Raw genomic sequence first — 22,230 nt, forward strand, 5'->3', positions numbered from 1 at the left:
AAAGCTTTAAAGTAAAGATAACAGTGACTGTTGATCCAGGAAACATCCGATTGCCTCATGGAATCAGGAAAGAATTGTTTTTTACCCTGTTGGAGCAAATTGTACCCGGGGTTTTTTTTGCCTTCCTCTGGACCAACTATGCCCTATAGCGTTTTATATCTGGGATATGTTTATTTTCCTGGTGGGTGAACTTGATGGACTTTTTTCAACCTAACCTACTATGTAATTTTGTACAAAGTGATGGAAAACTCTGCAACATTAAATCAGTCAGCAATAAAAAGCAAACAGGTGTTCTTGCATTCCCTTACTTATTAAAAAAAAAAGTTTTTACTTCTCTTTATTTTGCTGTTGGAAAATTTTCTTTTTGGGTTTACAGATAAAAGCTAAATATTATCACTTTGTCCAGATTCCTCCTTTACAATAAACCTAAGCCCACATGGTATTAGATATTAACTTTTTTATTGTGACCATTCCCTTTTGGCTTGGTTAATTTAGAACTCAGAATCCAGTGCACTGCAACCCTAATTCAGGAAATGTCATGATGCTCTTTCTTCTTTTATTTTATTTTATATTTTTAGTTTTATTATTGTATTTAGAATGGAAATTGTATTTTATTTACATTCATTTTTTACTTAAAAGAACCTTATTCTTGTTTGCTATTTACAACTCCCCAATAATCATTGGATATATCTTACTCTATTTGACTTTAGGCTGCATTCCCCATCAGAAGCCACGTTAGTGTTTTACTTATTCTTCCTCCCTGAAAGGTTAGATCAATTATTTGCAAGGACTTAGTAAAACAATGAAGTTCATTTGCTCTACAGGGGTCCCTAGGAACCAGTAGCTTTAACTCAGCTCAAAATCAGAAGAAAGAATTTTCACTTCATATTGTGGAACTTGAAATGGGAATGTGATTTAGTATTTAAACATTTACAGATTTGGGCAGTTTCTGAGAACACAAAACAAAATTTTAGGCAAAAAGCCACCAAATTCTAACATTACTGAAGACATAGAAGAGAAGAAAGGATCTAGAAATGTATACACTGTCCACAATTAGCCAATTTTCAGCCTGTTTATTATTTCACATTCTTTATAGCGCGCCATAAAAAACACAGCCTACAGCCTCCTCCTGTGCAGTGCTTGGATCTATCACTGCTTACTAAGACAACACGTGCTGCAGTTTTGGATTTTTTTTCCTAATGCGTGGAGGGTGGTGGAGATCTTGGTGTAGTTAGTGATTTCTTTGGTTGGAAGTCTTATAGACATATCAAAATTATCTCTATTTGTGGCAAACTTAAGATCTTTATTTATGATCAACCATTAAAGTATCTTTCTGCTTTCTCCTATTCATCACATTCAACTACCTTTTCATTTTGTGTTTTTTTCCCTCTACTTTTAATGTTTTCTTCTATTGCTGTGCAGAGCTACAGATCCCAGTCAAAGAGTTTTTTTTCCTTTTATTCTGCAGTAATACTGAATGTAGAAACAATTATTATTTTCCAACCGTTGTGCAAATTATCTTTTGTCATGTATCATCAAGTTCAATCCAAACAAAGTAAGTGCACATTGCTTGCCGTTTAAAAAGTTTATACTGTAGGTATAGTAGCTTATTTATGAAAAGGTGAAAAGTCTGGTAACACCTTTATATCAGCGCTACTTTATAATCAGCTTTACTGGCCATGGTGTTTTCTACTTCCTGGTTGCCATGTTTGCACCGATCTATACACTTTGGAGTGGCATTAAGCAGCAACCTTTCACCACTTTCCATTGATCACCATTGTATAAAGCCAGATCACTTTTTTTTTGCATTATAAAATTGTAGTGTAGTGTAAAAATGTTTAGATTTGAAAAAAATGGAGTTCAACAAGTGCTGATCTGTTATCTGAATGCCACTTCTTTATAAATGGGCCCTATACAGTTATGCGGTCCAGCTTCTTAAGAGAAAGACTCTGATTTATACATTTCCTTTTGTGATTGCTTAGTATTTGGGACCTATTTACATTAAGCTATTCAGTAAACCAACAGAAAAGTTGCATTCTTTTTTCTAAAATAACTCCTTTTAGCTTTCCCTGTTCAATAAAGTGTTGTACAATTAGGTATTGATCACATTTAAAAATGATTACCAGATCTGTATCTCAGATTACAACTCTGCCCCTTTGAGACTCTTGGCTTTGGTTTGTTCTTCTTCTGTCAGTGATGGATAGACCCCCGGGGCCTTCCCTGCATCTTAAGAATGTTTACAACTCCTATTGTATAGATGTATGCTAGTTACTTGTCAATAGGCAGTCAGAAGACACTTATTTAATATAGTATTTTTATAGTGCTGACATATTACGCAGCGCTGTACAAAGTCTATAGTCACGTCACTAGTTTTCCCTCAGAGGGGCTTACAATCTAATGTCCCTACCATAGACATATGTCATTATACAGTCTAAGATCAATTTGGGGGGAAGCCGGTCATCCTGACTGCATGTTTTTGGAATGTGGGAGGAAACCCACACAGACACGAAGAGAACCTGCAAACTCCATGCAGATAATGTCCTGGCCAAGATCCGAACCTGGGACCGAGCAATGCAAAGGCCAGAGTGCTAACCACCGAATTTATAAGTGATTTTTGCAACAAAATCTTTATTTTGTATCAGTTTAAAAATGTAGCTAAAGGATGGAGCTGGGGATCAAGGACTGTGGATAAAAACACATTGTTTTTTTAAAGAGCAAATACACTTTGTTATGAGAGTCAAGCAAAGGAAAATGGACTAATCACAAATATTGCCTGTGAGCTCCCTGCAGCTGATCTTCCCTCCAATACTGACTTACCATGCATTGTTCTGTATTGTCTCTCTGTATGAAGGTGGTCATGTATGGTAAAGGAGCAGGAATAGTCTGGGGGACTAATGATGAAGAAACAGGAGAGGAGACCTTTGGCCTACAAGTCCTCAGGTACAGCTTCCTCTCCAACAAGGAGAACAGTGAACAGCACAGTAGTGACATTGCCAAATCTCCCTCCAAATCTGGATTTAGAGGAACCTTAGATGACCTCACACTGCAGAGACACGGATACAAACCGAAGTGCCTAGGCACTGGGAGACCTCTGCTGTTTTTCAGGAGGTATTTAGAAGAAAAGTTGAAGTTTTCAGAGTACTGCTTTGAAGAAAAAAAATATGATAGCAATTTTTTATTCTTGGAAAATTATGTTATAAGCTTTGAGTGAAAATAACATCTGCTTGTTTTTTGATCCCATTGCAGAGTGACAGAGACGCACATTATCATTAAGCATTTGTCAACACAACTATATATTATGCCTAATGGAGGAACATATTCCAAGTGTCTTCCTATTTGTATATTTAGCTTCTACAGGACATTGACATCCTAAGTTATAAATCTGCAGTTTTCCATAGTTTCTGTTTAGGAATTTGAGGTATGAAGCAGAAATGTAGGTGACATGACTGATATTCACCATCATGCTTATCATAATAAATATCTGGCAGCCTCTAATTAGCCTGACTGATGTGCTGTACTATGGCCGCTATCCTGGCTTTGAAAGCAATTGAACAGAAAGGCTGCAAATTGCCCAATGTCCTCGGAGCTGATTCCAGACGATCGTTAAGGTGCCATTGGCTGCCTGGAATTTTCTGAATGCGCTCAAGTTTTGTGTGGCGGGGACCTATAATGACTTCATGAGACATCTAATGAGCTAGGATGACGGACGACCCAGAAGACAATCAATCACACAAATGGTACAAAGCTGGCAGGGAACACGCACAGATTGTATATTCCTCCAGCATCTGAATGCATACAGTACGTCTGTGAAGATTGACCTCATTCTCACACTAAAACACAGAAGCACTGTTTCCTACTGAAAGACTATTTGCTTGAAGACAAGTACAACGTTATTGGTCATTTATGCCAGAACGACTAAGTAAATATTTACCTTTTCATACATTTTACTATATTATTCTTTTAGCATGGATGGTCATCTCTAAATTGTACCCCTCTGTGGTGTGAAACTTATTGAAACTGTCACACATAGTTTAGAAGGTATTCTGTACTGACATAAAAATAATAAACACTAATTCCTATACCTATATACACAACCTAGTTCCACCCCAAACCCCAAAAAATTCTTATGCAGACACAGAAACATTCACAGTCACCGCTATATCTATGTTTATTTTTGTATAGCTTTGTGTAATATGTGGGGGCTTTATAAAGAACAGTGGTAATAATATTAAAGCTAATTGTCTTAAGAAGTCATATTTCTGTGCTCACTGGTTAGCTTTATTATAATCATTCTGATTGTTATATTGCAGTTTGCATAGCATAGGTCATTTATATCTCAGTCTTACACTGTAAGCCTAGCACAGACAATCGCCATTGATGAATTAAGTGCAATTATAACCTTGCTGCGCCTTTCTTCCTGGGAGTGGCTGTATGTGGTTTGTGTCATTCTTGACAGCAGACTCGCTGCAAATTGTATTACCATATGTACCCATTCCAGAGAGCTCCTGGGGAGATGGTGGGTGAGCAGGATAATGTGTTGATGGGTGCTAAAATTCACATGACAGTTATTCCATTAAATTGTAATCTTAGATTACAGGCTGGTTAAAGCACCTCAATAAATTGCAGAAATTCCCATCCCAACTGTGACTTCCTGATCTTTTGAAAGCAGCCATGGGGAGACTTCAGGCAAACTGACAGCCTCTAAAATTGTGAAATGATAACAAGTGAATTCCTCTGTCACCTGGACAGCTGTAGCAAAGTTGATCAATTGAAACAACAGTGCAGTTTCTCCTAGCAGCAAGTTAGATGTTTGTTTTTGTGGTCTAATTTGCACTAGATTGCTGTGTACTGGTTGGCTGTTCAAGGAGCACCAATGTTACAGTTTAAACTGTTATTTTGATTGGTTAACTCCAGCATCCTAACAGTTCTCTTTTGTTGCTTTTTATTCTATAAAAAGCAATGAAGGTAAAATATCTTGTTCACTTTTTTTAAAGCTGAACCCCACGAAAACCACTGAATACACAGGAGAATACATGCTACAATACACAGTGGATTTATATTTCTGTCTTTCCTGTCTTAAGGTTTGCACACTTTGGAACACAGCACTGACAGAAGGGGAAACTTGATTTTGGTCTGCTGCAGTTAAGTGACACTTACGGGTCTTGTTCTTCCCTCAAGCTGTGACTGCACACTGTAAGGAGAAGCAGTAGACTGATAAGTTTCTCTGCTCTTACCTCCTATCATCTTGTTTCTTATGAGCACCGCAGCAAAACTAAGTATTCCTTGTGCTGCTTCTTTCTCTCCTAATCGTCTCTGATTCTAAATAAAATTCAAGTACTTACACTTGAGGGGTGCCCAACAGGTGGATCGCGATTTTTCGGTAGATCGCAAAGGCAATGCGAATCGATTGCGTAGCAAGCCTTTCAAAATAAACCCTACCGTGCACAGGAGTTATGTCCAAGTTTTTATTGTTGGTAGATCATTTTTAAAATAGCTCGCAAACCAAAAAGTGTGGGCACCCCTGTGATAGGGTATGTGATTGCATAGCATTAAACAGCCATTTTGATTGTGTCTCCATTCAGTTATGGGATGAAAAACAATTCTAATAGGCTGCTGTCTTATCCACGCTTTGTAGAAATATCCCTGACATAAGTTAACTAGCGGATTTATATAAAAGTATTTACATTTAGGAAATATAAATGTCTGCTGAATTATAGGTAAAAATTAAAGTAACCTCATTTGGCCAAAACTGGATTTTTATGTCACGCGTGGGATATGTTCAGTGTTTGTAAGGGAACAAAATATTGCAATGGAATGAAAGATTCAATGGAAGAGATTTGGTCTCAGACAGGACTATTCCGTCCAAGATACAACAGATCTTGTGTAGAGATGAGGTGTTATCCTCAAACCATTTTGTACTTTCCCCACCTTTAATAATACAGTTTAGTGGAAGATTCACATTCTTAGGTTTTTGAACAGTAGCAGCTGGATAATTAAAGCAGCCACTTGGCACACCACGGGTACATAGATCTTAGTGATTAAAATATCCTCAACCGCAGCCTTTTCACGGCCTATATTACTGCAGCGTATACACAGGGGAACGAGCAATTACAGTCTGGAAGAATGCAGTTTCCTGCCCATCACATTCCTGTGTAGAGAATTATCAATTATACCGTGATGTATTTAATCAGCGGCTCCAGGCCTTCACGATTGTTCATTCAGTGACAGTATTTAAACTACGCTTAAGCCAAACAAATGGAAATTACAAGCCCTTTGAAGTTTCACAAAATTAAGGGAGTCAATTAAACTAATTAAAACAGAAGAAAAAGCCATGCCATTTCATAAGCAGGACAATGCCAAACAAAAGCTTGGGTTTCATTCAGCAGTTATTAGGAAGTATTGCAGACTGTTGTGCTGAGGTCCCTGGGTGACCCCCAGTTTTGGGTAGTGTGGTCCATTCTTGGAGTAGAGAGATTCCAATTATTGCTTGGGAGCTTTATATGTAATCTTTTAATTAATTTATTTATTTTTTACTATTGATAATATTAGTGCTAGTAAAAATAGGAGAAACTAGAGGGAATGCTCACCCATTTTTTTCTAACACAGCTTTGTACTTGGTACATGTTACATGTTTGGTAACTCTTTTTAGAATATGGGGAGCCACCAAAGGGACTTTTTTTAAAGACAAAGTGCTGAGACTTTCAGTTCTTTGTGGTATATATGTACACATAGTTGAAGTCTCCAAAATGACAAAGGAATCATTCTGTTAGAAAAGGTACTATATAGAAAGGTTGGTGTCAGGATTTGGGATAAGTGGTAAAATTACCTAAAAACCAAGTGGATGGGGGTTTTATTTAAAAGCCTTCCATTACAAAAATAACTTTTTTTTACAAGTTTTAAGATATCCATCCTTTTCACTTTTAACTTATTGAAATTTTCCCAAAAGAGAATTCAAATTAGAATTGTTTAACAAATGAGCATTGTATTCTACATTCTAAATGTGGTGATACCTGCCACAGGTTGCCCGTGCGCTTATGTCTCATATGAACTTTAAAGTTTATTATTTTTAATAATTATTATAATAATAAGCCTTCATACCACTAGTGTCACAACCTGTTATGCCTGCAGCACCATGGCAATCACGGATCTAAGCGGTGCCATTGTTGCCAGGCATTAGGCATAGTTGGCATTTTATAAATAAAGTAAATTTAGTAATAATAAATATTGACTCTGCATTGCTATTTTCTGTAGTTGATAGTTTGAGAAATTACAGACAAAGGCTAAACAATTCCTTCAGAGCCACGAAAATGCACTGCAATAAATCTGTCCCTTAGAATCAGATTTATCCTGAAGAAGAGGTCTGCACAACATTATTTGTGTAAGCATGAAGGTGGACATTAGGCAAAAAAGAACCATGACCCTATAAATAACTACACAGCAATTCATTTCATGGTAATAAAATACTCTGACACATTTGTTTTTACAGAGACTGGTTTGGGACAATGGAGAGGTGACCCCAAGTTCAGCTTCATGGCAGGATACAATATAAGGTACAGTCTGAGCAGCAATATAAATTGCCATCTCCTTCTGAGATTGTATATACAAGTTATATAAATATGGTATGAGAAAATATTCTGTTGTCAACTACATAGATCCAACAACATCAGTCTTCTGTGGTTGTCCTGGTAGTATAATTGCTATGCCTGCAAGTATAATCATCATTTGAATAGCATTGAATTTGTGTGAAGAGGTCACTGTGTTCCCTGTTTCCAGCACATCCTGCTCTGGAACCTGGGAACCCATAAACAATGTGAGAAATCTGCTGAATATAGACTTTAAGTTCTCCTATCTATCTATATCAGTGTAATCTGTGGTCATGTTGTCAGAAGAGTGTTCAGTTATATGTAAAATAAAAGAAAATAGAATTTAACAAATCCCTACCTGTAACATCTTAAGAGAAAATTTTTCACAAATGTGGAAACTCACATACTCTTCTACATGTGCCAGGACCACAGGACCTCGGTTCTTTACCCACCGGATGGGGTGGTGGCCCATCGGCTTTTCCCTCAGAAAAGTACATGAGATTCATTGGACTTCTCGGTAATTACAGTGTATGTGCTAGTGAGGGAAAAACTACATTTGCATTTCCACAACTAAAATGAATCCTTGCTATGCTGTGGCTATGTATTTGCTAAAACCCCATGTACTACATTACAAGGATAATGTTACATCTGACTACTTTTAAATATATGATTTTGAAATAAGTGAACAAAAGGGATTCCTTAAGTTCTCATATGACACTTGTGACATCATGGCTATCCCCCAGTATTAGGGTTCTTGCGGTATCTCCATTTGTGGTTTAGCTACTGGGGTTTTTTTTGTTGTTGATTGTTTATTGTGGCTGTCAAAGGCCCCAAATACAGACACCAGTAACAAAACGAAAGAGTCGCTGCAGGAAATTGTGATTTGTGAACCCCTAACCTCATCGGAGCAAAAGATGAAAAGTATAAAACCAAACCGCAAGAGGCTTCAATTCTGCAGGAAAAAAAAATACAGACATGGTTTACAGCAGGCCAAAACAAATAGTAAATCACTGAGTGTGGAGACTGCAGGCTACCAGAGAGGAAAGTCTCCAGATTAACCCCTTGAAAGCTGTATGTTCCTGGGGCCACAGACACCCACCACATCTCAGTAGGGGGTTATTCAGCCAACCCAGGCACCGATACACCTTGATTTCCAAACATTGTACAGAGATTATTATCTAAAAATGTTTGGGTTATAAGACATGTTGCTTAATAGAACCCCATGATAATAAATGGCATGTTGACAGAAATCAGTAGTTCGTTACTGTCATAATATTCTTCCACAGCAACTCCTTCACTGTTTTCAAAAACTGATTTTCAATTTTTAGCCTTATCAGGTAAGAATAAATATACACAACAGCAATTTAGAGGCGCCAGCTCATGCTTAATGCATTTTACAGTATACTAATGGCTGCTTCCTCAGAAAATTCAGAAGTATAAAAGGTCTGCAGTAGTACAGCAAAAATGATCATTATCATCGACAGCTTATCAATCATACAGAAATTCTGACAAATCCAAATGCTATTAACAATTTGATGAAATCTCAGTATAGACTGCAACATGCAAACTCTGGTCCCCCAGGGACGCCACAGGTAGGATGTCACACATGATAGTTGTTTAACCAGCTGTAAATGTTCTTAGATCAGTCATATAGGGGTAAGGGGAAATCTTAGATGTGGAAATGGCAGAAGCTTATTAGATATTTTTTTTGTCACAGAGTATTACTAATTATGTAAAATACATATAACATAAATTCCTAAGCTTGGCCCAGTAGTCTAGCCAATCATAATCCTAACACAATCAGATGAGGCACAGAGGGTAGCCAATAGCATGATGAATTGTGGTCAGACTACATGCAGCCTGTTCATTTTGTCAACTGTTCTTGATTAGCAGACTGCATTGACTGTCAGTAAACTAATTTCCTACTTCTGCCAGGTCTTATATATTTTCACTTGGTGCTGGATAAAAAAATCCGGGTTTATATTTGTGTATTGCAAACTTTTAACCGTTCCATTTTGTAGTGGAGAGACAGAGGTATGGAAAGAAAATTTGTTAATGCATAGGGCCTTATTCATTCAGGAAAAGACATTACAGTTCACTATTTGCAGGACAAGTTTCACAGGGTGGTGACATTGATAACAAAATGGATTGTCAGCGAGCTTTCTATTTGTGATGCCTTCTCCATTTGCACTGAACCCCGCTAGGTTAAAGAGGCCCAATCAGATGACTCTGCCAGTAAAATATTCCATTTTCCAGGGCCTTGCTGTTATGGTTCCAGTCCATTAAGCTGACACTGGGAGCTGGCACTGACGATTGAAATGTTTGACTCATTGGATAATGCATCACTGAGTGTAGCCAAAGCAGAGATACACATAGCGAGTGTGTGCTGCATGCTGTGTGAGGAAACGTTATTTGTAAGATGTGATGCAGCTTCTGAACATTCCAGCACATGGTAACATTATCTGAGAATAAAGCCATGTAATGACAGCACAGAGGGAGAGGAATAAGCAGGAAACAAACAAAGCCTCCCTGTCAGCTGCATTCACCCAGTATTAAAGGAGGACTCTTCTTAAGCTTGGGTTTAGAAATGGCCCTATAAATGAACTAGAATAAAGCTAATGCACAATCACATCAACACTGAGTCAGTGTATGAGGCCTGATTTACACAAATAGTGTTTGAGTCCACAGAAACCAGTAGGGTTCCAGCTTGTTGTGTGGCTGGCTGGAAATGAGAGCTGTCTGGCCATGGATAATATTCAATTATTTACTTATAGGTTTTCATTGGGTGGCAGGTACTCCGCACATGGTCTGATCCAGTAATTATTTTATTGTACTCCTTAATCTAATGGCAATGTAGATCTAGAACTGACATTGAATACGAAATGCTGGGTTCAGTCTCCTACACATTATTTCTGGTAACATCAGCAATTACTTGTTATTGTTGTTATTGCACATTTTATTTTTAGTATTTAGTTTAAACTCTCATGGAGTTTTTGTTGGACAGAAATTTTACAGTACACAGCCTGGTATCACATCATCACTGTAGACACACAGAGTAAAAAAGTAGACAAAAGCTGTCAAGTTATAAAGAATCTAATCTGTTCTTTGTTACAAGTACCTGCCACATCTGTCACCTTTATGTTTATTGTCGTTAAAGCAGACCCAGGCAGAAAAGGATTACATATGTAAGTTGTTTCACCTGGCAAATATTTGTAACTTTGTTCAGCTCTCTGTGTGATTCTTGCACCATCATTATGTGGGATAGTCAAGAGATTACACCTCTTCAGCTTGCTGTGTCACCTACCACCTCTGGTCTGTTCATTGGCCATGACTTAGGATGAAGCCAATGGCGAGGCCATCCATAAATTATCGTCTGCTTGTCCCCCTTCAACCCCAGATGCCTGAAATATGAGGATGATGGCACTGCCAACCAAAAACATCCTCAATCCTCTGCTGTGCTGCAGTGTACTATTTTCTGTTGGACTTGATAATATACAATATGTCACATACAAACTAAGTAGTGGACCTTTTGTGCGATCTTCACATTTAGTGGTGAGCATGCAGCAAGAATTTTTGCAGTTTTCTGGTGCCTGTGGGACAAAGGCGTGGGACGTGGGACAAAGTTGACAGACATTTTCAGATATAGAGAGGTGAAAGGTCAGTGTAGGCATATAAAAGCATATTACAAATACATGTCAGTAATCATAGAAAAAAGGAGTTCAGGAGCTAGTGTACTAACATATAGATTGCACCCTTAAGCTAGGAATTGAACCTTTATCTGACCTGAGCACAGCTAAACAGTGAGGTTTATTGACAGGTTGGAAGGAAACTGGCTGTGTTGATCCTACATCAATCAGCAGGTGGGATCAAGCAATTTCCATACTTTCCAGCCCTGTGCAGCAGTAAGATTAAGTTCCATATCTATTGTTTTAAGAGACAGCCCTCATTAAAAAAATGCTAATTCCATGAACAGCCTTGCAATGCAGAGCTCTAACCGGGAATGATTGGCAGTATGCAAATAGCATATGCAGAACTGCCAGGAAATGCTGCAAATTTCTTCCTGGCTCTACAGACCAGATATTTGTGAGATCCCCCAAATCCCTAAATATCAAGCCCCTCAGCTAGAATTGCACTGCCCAACGTTAGGGGAACACGGTTTATGCTGTCTGTGTCTGCACACTCGGCTTCTATTTTCCAGTAGAAAATAAGTAACAGTTAACTTGGAAATCACCATTAGGGCCAATCAGTCCCCAGCTTCAAAGAGATCTTTGGCCGTCCCTCCTGCAAGAAAAGCTGTATTATTATTATTATGTAGCTGGAGCTCTGATTCCCAGAAAGTAGAATTCCGTCATGTCCCACGGAAAAGAAGAAAAATATCCACTAGCTGCTTTGCCATGCCACGGAATCTGGGTCCAGAGACAATACCAGAGGGGTGGAGGGGAAATATGGTGATATCATTTTCCAAGAAATTGCTGGCCAGGGACTCACCCGATCTGAGACCACCCTGTCAGGGAGCCGAGCTTCCAATATGAGTGGAACATGCCTAGATCAGCAGCTTCTATGTAGGGTTCATCAACCCCTCTCTTGTTTTCCCACAATTCCATTTAGTGGGTCAAGGAAAGAACGCGAGTATGAGTATTCTAAAAAGAATACCTGTGTTGCTTATAGCAACCTTTTAATTGTTACTACAATAAAAGTGGGATTACATTGCCAAGTGTGATTTTGCTTTATATACTTTGTGTGTGAGGCCCTATGTTTCTGCATAGTTACCTGTTACAGTTTCCCCACACTTGCTCGCCCACAAGTTAATATAATGTGAAAAAGATAGGCTGGATTGTCTGAAAGGTAAATGTGCTGCCCATAGCAAGGGGTAAAAGTCTTACTTTACTCTAAGGACCTGTCGATGGGATTTGGGTTTGTGTTTTGGAGCAAATGCATTTTGCTTTCAGGGGCTTTTCACATTTTATTCGATATCCATTGACAGATTTCACCTGTGCTTTACCCATTTCTGAAATGACTTTTGACAACTTAATCCGGATAAACCTGCTCGTGCATTTTACACTGACTTGTATGGAGAATCTAGCACTCCTCAATCTTTATCATATATTTATATAAAGAAGGTGCAAAACTCTTTGTTTTTGCATAGTATATTATTTTCTTAGCTACCAAAGCATACCAAGAATTTTATCCATCAATCTATTGAATGAACAAAGCTCTATTCTCCTACCTGATAATAAAAAGTCTGGGTCGGCAGGAGGAGTCCTCTGTCCACTGATGAGGTCTGCAAGACAAAGAAAAACAAGTTAAAGTGGGGTGAGAAATGATATTGTTCCAGCAGAACTTCTCGCTTCTAGTGAGGCTTATCACAACTAAAAATAGAAGTGGAGATTAGAGACAAGGAGCTGTTTCTCCAGATCACTCAGCTGTCCTGGCACTTGAACATGAAATAAACTGCTCGTAAAATTTTGCGCAGAGATCAGTCTTCAAAGACAGTTCTCCCTAAGGATGGGGAAGTAAATATATGTGAACTTTCAGCCTCACTGTCTAATCCAGCACATGTGAGGACAGACTAACCCTAATTATGAGACGGCAAGCTTTATATATTGCAGCAATACAAGGATCAGTGCCAGCCTGGCTGAGGATAATAATGAGCACTCCCAGCCAATTATCTCTGGACGAGCATTGTGCAGTTCACAAGGACCAGAGGGCCAAAGACCCAGGCACTGTGACAAATCTGAATTGGTGTCAATGGACAATTTATTGTACAGGAATCTAATGCAGCATAGATAAGGCCTGCAAAAAATCTATTTTCAATTGTGGTGATTTAATTAACTGGCAACTGAACCTGGGCACACACAGGTAAAATAGTTTTTGTATACCTATACAAGTATTGTTTGTGTTTTTTATAACTATTTATGAATCTTTGGGAAATAAAGAAACATGAGCCCTGTGTAGTTCATTGATTCTCAGCACTAATACACTTATGTGATTGGTATTCTTCTGATCAAAAGACCTACCTATATGACCAGTATCATGTGGAGACCCCTTCAGAAAAGTTTAAATGTCTCCTGTGAAGGGTACTGTTAATACTACAATAAAGAAAGACATTTTAAACAATTGAGCTCTTCCAATCTGATGGTGATTTTGGTGAGGACCCTTTTCTGTTCTCCCATGACTGTGCCCATATAGACATAGTGTCAACAGTTTGGTGTGTGGGAACTGAAATAAACTGCACAGAGCCCTAACCTCATCCCTACTGAACTCCTTTAGGTTGAACTGAAATTGTAAGTCAAGTCTTCTCATCTATCATCAATACCCGAACTCACAAATTTTCACAAACTCTTTCATACTTGTCACCTATTCTTACACATTCCAAAATCTTGTAGAAATCTTTCCCAGAAGTATATCTCTGGGAAAACCTTTTTTCGTATTGAATAGATTTGGGAAGGGGGAGACATTCTGTTTTTATTGATATTTGCATTCCAATTAGGAAGATTTCACATTGTATTTTTGTTGACAATAAAGTAAGGATAAGCTAAAAATGGTAGGGTTGACCCCACAGTACAGTACTGAGACACCTGGTATGAGGCCATCTCTCTAAAAGAAATAGGATTTTGGTGGTACAGAAAGTAAATAAAAAAAAAAGTTTTGGCATACACTGGAATGCCCATGGTTTTGTAATAGGATGTCCAACAGGCCTATTTAGTTGTATGTGTCAGTTGTTCTCAAGTGTTTGGTCATCTCAAACCAACTACCTTTCCATGTTCAAGGTAAATTAACACTACCATATATCTGAGCACGACAGGTTTAGATTCTCTTAGAATGTCTCCCCAGTCATACCATTTTAAAACCTGCAATAGATGATTAAGTATAATCCACACATTTTTTGCGAATTAATTCAGTGTAATTGTTATTTGTGCATATCTACAACATAGAGCTCACACTGCTGGCATGTAACCAACAGCGATCAGCGGGAAGCGGCTTCCAGACAAGCAGTCCAACTAATAATAATGACTACTTAGCAATGAACATACGTTTTATGGGCACAGCCTGTTCTTGAACTATTTCATGTCTGAGCCAAGAGGTGATAAAGTTACCATTCCCTTTTGTTATTAGAAATCTTCTGTGAATGTGAGTCTTTCATGGTGTTGGATAGATGCAGGGGTTACTTTTAGTGCATGTCGTGCTCTGTGATACCTTTTAGCATAAATAAACTAGTTTTCACATACTGTATAAAGTGCTTTACCTTTTTTTCTTCAGTCCTGGATGTCCCCACTCATTGTAAAAAAAAGCATTAGAACTCTCTGTTTTAAATGCCCTTTAAATTTCACCTCAAGAATAATACTAAGCCTTCCTCGTATTCCTCCCTCACACCCCCTCCAATAGAAATTGTGTCGGTAAGGGAATGTGGATGGATATAAGTCAGTATAACAAACATAAGGGAAGAGATTTGCTTTAAGGAAGTTTTCCAAAACTCTATCTCACACCTATAACCTGAGCAGAAATTAGGGGGTATTCCTCAAATGAAGACACAAACAGCAATCAAATCATATGTGCTTCCACAGACCTCTAACTTTACTTTTGAGTAAAAGATTATGAAAAGTTGTGCTGTTTTTTTGTAGCTGTTGCTCTGATTCTCAGATCCTCTCTTCTGTGTTTTTCTCATTCATCTTTACACAGTGATAACATTAAATGGCTTGTGGCTTGGAAGATTTCAGCTTGCAGGAGTCTGTGCCTCTAAATGTTTTTTTCTTTTAAATTAATAGGTCACTTTTCATCACTGCTGCTACAGTTTACATCCCGATCTGATGAATAAGATTTTCTTATCTGGCCTTGATCACATCTATGATTAAACATTGCTGGTAGCAAGACATAATCCAGCCAGTGTTTAATAAATACAACCATGGTTCTAATGACACTAAGGTGTGACTTAAGCCGAGTACTGATAGTTTTGGTAAAAGCGATGGCTGTACAGACTGTTCCCTTTTATGGAGAGGAGAAAGGACGCAAAGCATTAGTAAAACAATAGCTGTCATTTGCATCAGCTGTTTAGTGATCCAGCACAGCAGATCACAAAGTCTAAAGTGTAGTGAGACAGCCGTACTGATGTTACATTTTCAATGAAACCATCACAAATGATCAATTTAGGACAGCAGGTTTCTAGCATTTGTATGGAGCTTTACATATTTTGGATGATGTCATCTCATTCCTGCAGGCAGGAGGGAGCATTTCTCCAGTCACCGCCCTCCCTCCCAGTTATAAAACTGCAACATTGTAACTTTGTAGTCATAAGATGTCACACTGACACATTGCTTAGCATGTATGCGCCTGGTATAAAAAATACAGTATATCTAATGCTAGCTCTGATGTAACCATAGAGGAAAATAAAGCTACGTACACACTTCCAATAATTATAATTATTAATAATAATCAAGTGAAGAGATACCATTCTTGGCCTGCTTTTTTCAGCAAGAAATTAGTTTTACTGCCAAACATTTTGATACCATATCCAATTTTTTTCAGTATATAAATTATATTTTGATACCAAATACAAAATGCTTTCAACTATTGTTAAAAAAAAATTGGCATCAAAGTAGAAATGTCAGTGATTTTTATCAGCATCAGTGTTGCTGGGGAGAAACATAATATCATTGGACTTCAACTTAAGAACGTGAGTTATGTGTCAATATTATAAAATTCTTTTCTGATGTGGGTGTGAGAGTCCTTGGCCCTGACTTATTAAAGTTCTCCAAGGCTGGAGAAAATACACTTTTATCAGTGAAGCTGGGTGATCCAGCAAACCTGAAATGGATCTGGTCGAGCATTGAAAACATTTACTAACAAATAGCTAATGACTTTTAGAAAATCTATTCCAGGTTTTCTGTATCATGTATCAATGGCTGTTTTGTAATCTAGTGATCCAACAGAAATTGCCAAAATCAGGTTCACTTAATTGAGGATTCATAAACGCTGTGCCAATTTGAATAATGATGACGGTATTTGTGATGTCTGATCACGTCATGTAGCAAATTGTCCCAGGCAAGAAATTGGGCTTGATGTACATAATTCCAATGGTCTACCATTTTGGGACAAAATGTTTATATGGATAAAATATTGTTTATAGTAATAATGGCTTTCCTTATTGACAAGAGGCAGAAATAAAAGCAGTAATGGGGTGCATAAAATGTATTGTAGTTAGATCATTGCAAAATAAATTTATCCTGCAAAGAAAACCCTACCTAATCATCTCACTACACGAGCCACAAAGCTCCACTGTGTTAAAGATCTAAGCTGTCTTTGAGTTTCAGTATCATGCACATTCCTTAGTGTGTCAGGTTCCTAGACCCCCAACTCACACTGGTGTCTTCCACCAGCCCATATGTCACTAGAGAGATGGCAGTGAGGACAACCAAAAGGCAACACCACCAGAAGTGGCACATGCCGAACATTTTTCCATAGTCTTGGATTTACTTTGCAGTCGAAGCCTTGGGGTAGGTAAGTATTAATTTGCCTGCTTTGGAGGAACAGCTTGATTTTTTTGTTTTTCAAATTGTGACAGTTTATTTGAAAATAAGACCACACATATCTTTTGGCTTTTTTTTTTCTTTCCTGTTCCTCAATGAAAAAAATAAAAACACCATTAACGCTCAGTTTTATCTTTGGAACAAACAAACGGAACGCCAGCTTCTCAAAGTAGTCATCACTCAGTCAGAATGCAGTTGTTTGTGAATTCAGTCATATGAGAAGACCACAGACACCCGTGCAGAACAATCTGCTACTATTACATAACTTTTACGGAATTTAGGTATAATTTCACTTGGTAAAGTCGTGAATGTCCACTGGAGACGGTGTTCTCAATGCTCATAAATCACAGTGATTGAGGGGAACAGTAGGTTCTGTTACGTTTTGTCAGTGTGGGATAGCTGATCCTCTTCATCCTGGATTATAAACAGGAATAAGAATATTGTATATATTTCAGACCACACATGAGCTCCAGGCTGCCTCGGAGGGCCACATGTTACATTAACCAAAATGTGTGGAATTGTTGGTTCCTGGTGTCCCAGTGTGTCATCTTCAGAGCCCATGTGGAGGGAAATTCTGACAGACTGTCTGTCAGAAATTATTCTTCTTTGTAGGAAGTAAGGAACATATTTTGTGTCAGGCCCCATACAGCTGTTTTTAAATCGTGGTTTTCTGTTATTAAACAATATTGCACTTTCCTGTCATAACTGGTTTAATCTATATTACTGTCATAACAGTGCACAGAAATCCATGGAATTAATTGTTGTCCACCATAAATGCCTACATCCATGCATGTGCACAAAAGGTAAAAATTCTCATCTTTCCCCGTATATACATGGGAACATACGTGTATGGCCACACATAGCTTCTTGAGCACATGTAAAGCCTGAGTCATTTAAGGGATTAGAGAACATGTGCTGTAGGATAGTGTTTCAATTACAGATGTCCTTCTATCTTTTCAATGACTTTGACCCTGGGTTCATCGTGAGTCATGCTGTCTATTCATTGATGACCTCTTCTGATCACCATCTACTTAATGCCATAATACTTTTTTTGATTTGCTGTCTAGCTGTTGATGTCGGCTTGGCTCTAAACAACAATCAGTCTCCTGCTTTGGCACCTTGTTTGTCTCACCGTCTACCCAATGCTGGCCTTGACCAGTCCTGTGTGGTACATGTAAATTTATGGATTAGGAACATGCTGACAGAAGGAGAAAGTAGGGATGAGTTGAATTGATAATGCTGCTGTTTATACTGTCCAGTCTTCGCCTGGGGGTGGGGGGCTGACCTAGTTATGTTCTTAATTCCTATAGAGAAAGAAATGGTCACCAGCCTGACTGGATAGACAAAACAAACCTCTCACCTGATAAAGAGGCTTCCATATCTGTATTTAGATATGTATAAGTATATTTTTCCAATAAGTATATTTTTTTATTGTTCTTTTGTGGGAGTTTAGCTTTATTCTTTATTTCCTGGTTTGGAGGGAAGGGGAGGTGGGTTTAAGAGTGGGACACCCTTTGTTGCCATGAAAATCCCTTGACATCATGAGCTTGAATGGATTTTTTTCCCCCCAACATATGCAACAGCTCATTTGTGAAACACTGTTATTGTTATTTTTTCTTTCTATCCTCAAACCACAACAATCTTTTGCTTCGTCTAATTATTCAGCATGTTAAATCAGAACCGCTCATCAACTCTTCTCATGTGCAGCACATAAGTCTGAGTATCTGCACCATCTCTGGCTTTGCAGAAATGCTTCAATTTGCCTCCGCCAGCGAATGAGCCTCACACATCGAGAACGGTCTACAACCGCAGAGCCACCCTTCTCCTGGAGACCGTTCAAGTCAGGATGCAATTAAAAGAGGTGCACACATGTTCTAAGCTGTGGTGGGAAGGAAATAAAATCAGAAATGGGGTTTGGTTAGTTAATGAGCTTTCACTACCCAACATTTCATCTGGAGCCCTCAGATGAACCCCTGAGGGGTGTGGATTTTTACTGTCATCTCCCATAGTTTTTATTTTATTTATTGCCCCCTCGTAATGCTAAACCAGTTGACATGAAGATCGTGGGACCTGACACTTAAAGCTGAAATTCAAGCTAGTTAAATATTCTTTTAAGTATATTATACCCCATGTGTTCTTAATTGAAACTCAGCTCCGTTTGTATATTTCGATCAGATCCCTGTATTGATCCAGTATGACGTTTCCTGTAATACATTCCAGTCACTGTTGCTCTTGTGCAGGATAACTGGTCTTGTATCTGCCCCCTTTGTGGTTTTGTGCAGACAACCTGTAGTGGGAGAAGACTGCTCATTGCTCAGGCTATATACAGACAGCAATACTTTCATCAGCACTTTACATGGTAATATCTCATACACACTCACTGACCACTTTATTAGGCACCTGTTCAACGGCTTATTATTGCAAATATCAAATTAGCCGGTCATATGACAGTACTTTGTGCATTTAGGTCTGTAGACATAATTAGGATGACCTGCTGAAGTTTAAACCTAGCATTAAAATGGGGAAGAAAAGCCTTTGAAGGTTATATGGTTGCTGATGCCAGGCAGGTTGGTCTGAGTATTTGGGGATTTGCTGCGATTTTCACCCACAACCATCTGTGGTTTTCAAATTGTGAAGAAAAGTTATTTAAGTGTCTGTGGAGGTTTAATGGTTGTTGGTGCCAGGCAGGTTGGACTGAATATTTTGGGATCTGATTTTCACCCACAACCATCTGTGGGGTTTACAGAGAATGGTTTGAAAAATGGAAAATACTGAATAAGCTGCAGTTCCTTGGGTGAAATGCTTTGTTGAGGAGAGGACAAATGGAATGGCAAGGCTTTTTTGACAAGATTGAAAGTCAACAGGAACTTAAATCCTCACTTTGCAGAAGAGGTCTCTGAACACACAAAACATCCAACCTTGAAACAAATGGGGCACAACAGCAGGAGACCACACCACATGCTACTCCTGACAGCTAGGCACCTAATGCTACAATTTACATGGGCTCAAAAATTGGACAAGGGAACATTGGGAAACATTGCCTGGTCTGATGAGTCTGGATTTCTGATACAACATCCTAGAGACAAAATTTGGCATCAACAACTTGTCCCGTGAATGAATAGGCAGACTTACATAACTTTGAAAAATCCATTGTATATTTAACAGTTTACCATATGTTTAGCTTGAAAGTGAACTTCCATCATTAGGAATTTCTAGAGAGAATATTATTTCCATGAAGGAATTTGGGGTGTCAATATGGCTAAAACCACAGAACATTGACATTTTTGGTCAATGATGTTATTAAAGAATCTATTAAAAATAGTTTTTAAAAAGTTCCAAACACTGAAGAACAGCAATGCATTAGATAAAATCTGTCTATATTATTGCTCATTGTGTGCTGTATATGCATTTTTTCATAGTTACAACCAGAAGTGGAGTTGTTGTCAGTGGATGTCACAAACGGCTGTTATAATGCTGTGCTGTCTGTGAATTCAGCACACTGTGTATAGCCAGTTCTGCTATGACTAAACGAACATGCTTTGTAGCAGCCCAACACCTTGCAGATGTCTCTCTTCATCCTCTGTCACATTTACTCCGACAAACGCAAACAACTTGAGATCAGTCGGCGCACATCTTTAACCACATTGTGCAGTGTGTCAGTTGTACCGTGTTGCCTACAGTTAAGTATACAAAATGACACACAGTAACACAAACAGGAAGGATTTGCTGATGAAGGAAAACAGTTTGGATATTGGATAGCCATTTATTCCTCCCAGATCTGAAGACATCCCATTTTGCTATGTTTAAAGCTACATAAACTCTCTCTCCTAACAAAACAAGCATCAGCAATGGCTGCAGCCGTTTGAGTATTGGCTGCTCCGGAGGGCCCCTTGAAGTATTTGGCAAATCACTGACAGGTCACACAGAGTTAAAGAGCTATTTTAAATGTAAATGTCTAAAGTAATATTAGTCTGTCACAATGTGAAATAATCTGAGAAGTCCAGATGTTTCCACTCAAAGGCTGACATGAATTATTTTTCCGTTTAGTAGAGACCATCTCCATAGTGGAATTTGTAATGAACTGTGATCATTATGGAGAAGGGGGCTCATTACATGAAGAGTGTATAGATGGGTCAAAGTCTTGCTAGTAAAGCAGAACTAAGAATTAACTTCAGAAGTCGGCTACTTGCCTGTCACCATTACTTCCAATCAATAAATCGGTAATGGTATTTGCTGCAGGCCTAACAGGACTTAAACCCCAGAGAGAGACTTTGGCTTTATACAGACTGTTGATTGCCCTTTTCATCTTCACCTCGGATCTCTTCCCAAAAGTCAAGGTAAAATTAAAAGAAAAGTATTTCCTTCAACTCTTCAGTACATTTCCCCATATTGCATCCATTTCAATGCAGGAACGAACTATTGCCAGAAATACATTTTACTACTTTAATTTTGACATGACAACATTACATATTTAATTTTGATCATTACTATCAGTAATGAGAATAGTGAGTAGTTAGAAAAACAGATTAGGAAGTGGTAAAGAGTGACCTTTTCATCACCTAAACTTATCATTCCAACTAAAACACGATGGCCTTTTGTGTCAAAATAAAGATTTTCTCTGGACCCTACTTACTAAGTTGCACTTCTGCAGTCTACTTTCATCTCATTCTGCTTCGGAATCCACAAGGGTGCGTCCAAATAGTACAAAGCTGCTTATTTAGGTCCATCCGATACCCCATACGTCTACATACCGAGCAACTTTTCACCACTTACTCAAAGTTGCCATTGTGTCACCTCTTACAGCTTAGTATATTTGACACATTTATATTCACACATTTAGGTATATATCACTAACATATACAGCCCAATACAGAGACACAGGACCCATCAAAGTCAATTTTGATTGTAAAGGAGACTTTTTAAAGGATCAATCTACTTGCTAATGTTTAGGTCTTGTGTATATGACAGCAGCTTGTACCATATCTTATTATCTGTATTTCCCAGATAACCAACATATTTTCTGTCTTTCAAGTTCTTCATACCTGGCTGTAGGGGTTCCTACTCTTAGCATTCTGTTTTGTAATTTATTTATCCCTTTACTGATGATGAGCAATGCCAGGAAT

At 38.3% G+C, this 22,230-nt stretch overlaps 1 protein-coding gene and 1 long non-coding RNA gene across 3 annotated transcripts in view; one reads left to right on the top strand and one right to left on the bottom strand.

Annotated features, from left to right (window-relative positions):
* The window catches only part of ZNF469 (zinc finger protein 469), a 232,239-nt gene that overhangs the window by 155,050 nt on the left and 54,959 nt on the right, over positions 1–22,230 (bottom strand). For both annotated transcript variants that reach the window (XM_072421337.1, XM_072421336.1), the window contains exon 2: positions 12,811–12,864. The gene's annotated coding sequence lies outside the window, so the exon portion shown is untranslated. The remainder of the gene's footprint in view (positions 1–12,810; positions 12,865–22,230) is intronic.
* LOC140337606 (uncharacterized) overlaps positions 7,493–22,230 on the top strand; it is a 135,204-nt gene continuing 120,466 nt past the window's right edge. The window contains exon 1 of the long non-coding RNA XR_011922101.1: positions 7,493–7,550. This is a non-coding gene — a long non-coding RNA (uncharacterized lncRNA). The remainder of the gene's footprint in view (positions 7,551–22,230) is intronic.

Source organism: Pyxicephalus adspersus, chromosome 9 (assembly GCF_032062135.1).
Source record: "Pyxicephalus adspersus chromosome 9, UCB_Pads_2.0, whole genome shotgun sequence".
Taxonomy (NCBI): domain Eukaryota; kingdom Metazoa; phylum Chordata; class Amphibia; order Anura; family Pyxicephalidae; genus Pyxicephalus; species Pyxicephalus adspersus.